Genomic DNA, 3,179 nt, shown 5'->3' with positions numbered 1-3,179 from the left:
GGAAAGGGCGTAAGTTTTAAGTCCCTGAGTGCCGTTTATTATTTACAGTCGTTGGAGTTTGGCTGGAGTTGGCATTCAGGCACCGGGGAAATTTGTTTTTTGTGAAGAGAGTGCCGGCAGGCTTTGGATGGTTTTATATATATATATATATATATATATATATATGTTCGGTATGAAATATCAGCGGTTCAAATCCCGACAGCGGTATCCCGATACCTGAAGATCCAGACAGGAGTGGTAAGTATGCTATCCCTACACCTTTCCCACTCCTAACCCTCCCTTAGTGGTGCCTTACCCTAACCTCCCCCCTAGTGCCTAACCCTAACCTCCCCCCAATGGTGCCTAACCCTATCCCCCCCCTTCCCGTGCCCTAAACCTAACCCTCCTGGGGGGGTGCCTAACCCTAAACCCCCATCCCGACTGGTGCCTAACCCTAACCCACCATTCCCGTAGTCTAACCCTCCCTGGGGGGGTGCCTAACCCTAACCCTCCCCTGGGGTGCCTAAACCTAATCCCCCCCCCTGCAGCTAAGACCAAAGATGCCCCGTTTGCTTTCATTCGAGATGCCGGCTGTATGGAATTTGGTGTGGGGCTAAAGATAGGCATCGGGATTTCGACACATATTTATAGTCCCGCGTTGGGCTTCCAATGTTGGGATTTCGCCGGCTGGCCACCGGTAAGCTAACTACATCCCATATATACTGTGTATATATATATATATATATATATAGTCTTTGTGTGATTATATGTCCTTCAGACTGTACACATTGGAATTCCGCCACTGCTTACTGCTGCTTTATTAGCTGCAGTATCCAAACTTTCTAACACGCGCCTGTTCCCACAAAGTAACAGAACATGAGATGCTATTGTAGGTGGGTTACATTACAGCGGCCAGCACTGGCATCTCAGCGTTCCTGAGTGCATACATAGCAACACGCGGAGCAGTAATATATTTCTGACTATGGGGCTATCACGCTGCAACAGTAAAACAAAATACAATTCCGCCTTTTATTGCGGCCATTAAAATAAACAGACGATTGTTTCATGTGCAAAAACAGCCAGGCACTGCACAATTGGCCTCATTTTATCCAAGCACAGTAATATGTTTATTTAAAATAACATTTTCTTTTTACAGTACTCTCCCTTTATATAAGTACAGCATGCCAGCAATGAAAGCACATCATATAATTGTATTCTTTCTGATGTGTCTCTGTTATATTGCACATCATTTCAGCTACCTGTTATTTTTTCTCTGCACTCTTCCTATCCCGGGGACGTTTTCATGTTATTGCAGCTAGTAGGTAGACAGTATCAATGAGATTATTTAATAACATGGCAGCAGCGGAAGAGTTGTGCTGTATCCAAACTAATAGCAATCATAAAATATATATTTGATCATCTAATGCAAACTAATATCTCAGTGGTTGCCATGGGTTACAAACCCTTGTTACTGTAGAGATTAGAAACTAGTGGATTCATTTTGAGCAGTGCTACTGTAGACTCTTTTACCAGGCTCCCCTGGAGATGTTGGTGGTAGGGGTCCAGGTGAGAGGGGGGCATAGTGTCCTACGTGGCATCACTGTGGGCCTGTCCTCAGCCGTACAGTGCTGATTGGGCAGTGTGGGAGAGAGAACCCAAAAATTGGGCAGACTCCTGGACATTCTGGGGGAGAGGTATCAAGCAATGTAAAGAGGGGAGAAGTTGACATGTGATAGAACTCGTTGCCTATGATAATGGTGCTCCAGCCAATCAGCTCCCAACTGTCACCTGTTTAAATAATGACAGTTGGGAGCTGATTGGCTGGAGCACCATTTATCATATGCAACCAGTTTTATCACTTGTTGTGAAGGAATGGGTATGAAGTCCCAGCGGCTGAATAGCGTCATGTCCCGACATCGGCAGCCCGAAGGGAGAAGATCCCGACAGGGCAGGTAAGTACCATATCCCTACCCCTCTCACCCCCTAACCCTCACTTAGTGGTGCCATACCCTAACCTCCCACTGGGGGTGTAAAACCCATAACCCCCCTTACCACACCCTAAACCTAAACCTCCCGGAAGGGTGCCTAACCCTAACCCTCCCCCCTAGGGGTGCCTAACCCTAATCTCTCCACCCAAAACCTAACCCTAACCCCGCTATGCTCCCTAAACCTAACCTCCCTTGTCAGGATTTCCTTGTCGACCGCCCGTCTCATAACTACATGCCGGTGTGAATGATAAGACTCGTTGATAAATGAGACCCTGAGGTAGCATTTTTCAAGTACGTTCTATAAAATGATTGGTAGAAGCTGATTGGTAGTGCTACCTGCATTTACTTTAGGTCCACGCCACTACAGTCCTTGATTGTAGAGAATAACACAATGCCTTTAGCCCCTGTAAATAGTCCTAACAGTACAATCATTTTCAAATGGTTAGTCTGGCGCTGAATGGAACCACTAGGTGTCACCATAATTCTCAGGTTTTCAAACCCTTTAACGATTAGGGGGTCCTATTTCTTCAAATGTACTATGTAAGGGTAGAGAGTAAAGGTGAAGAAACCCAATAAATTCACTCACTTCAGTTTAATGAGCCAGAGATAAGCTAGAACGTCCATCCAAATATAAAGTTTCAATCAATAATACTTGATGATTGTATCTTGCCATTTCAATTATCCTGAGTCTATGGCCTGATACAGAGGTGAGAACAACCAATTCTGTTCATACCGAGACATTGCAGCGGTGCTAATCCATCTCGGTGCGTCTTTACACACAATCGGTTGCACCATTGAAGCTTGTGCCAGCCTATGGTAGGTGCAATTTCTCTGTCTGAACATGGTGTCCCGCTTCGGAATCGGTATGATTTACCGCCAGACCCATGCCAAGCGGTTGGAATCCCGACAGCGGCATCCCGGCAGAGGAGATAATCCCGATCGTCAAAGGTAAGTATATACTAACCTATTTCTACCCCCTAACCCTCCCTTAGGGGTGTCTAACCCTAACCTTCCCCCCCAGTGCCTAACCCTAATCCCCCCTCTAAGTGCCTAAACCTAACCCCCCCTTCCCCGCCGCCTAAACCTAAGTCCCCCGGGGGGTCGCCTAAACCGAAATCCCCCCCGGGGTTGCCTAATGCTAACCCCCCCTTCCCCTAGCCTAAACCTAACCTCCCGGGGGGGTGCCTAACCCTAAGTCCCCCTTGGATACCT

Source organism: Taudactylus pleione, unplaced genomic scaffold (genome assembly GCF_031769625.1).
Source record: "Taudactylus pleione unplaced genomic scaffold, aTauple2 ptg000031l, whole genome shotgun sequence".
In the NCBI taxonomy this organism is placed as follows: Eukaryota; Metazoa; Chordata; class Amphibia; order Anura; family Myobatrachidae; genus Taudactylus; species Taudactylus pleione.
The sequence above is the reverse complement of the archived record's forward strand: the minus strand, read 5'-3'. Positions refer to the sequence as shown.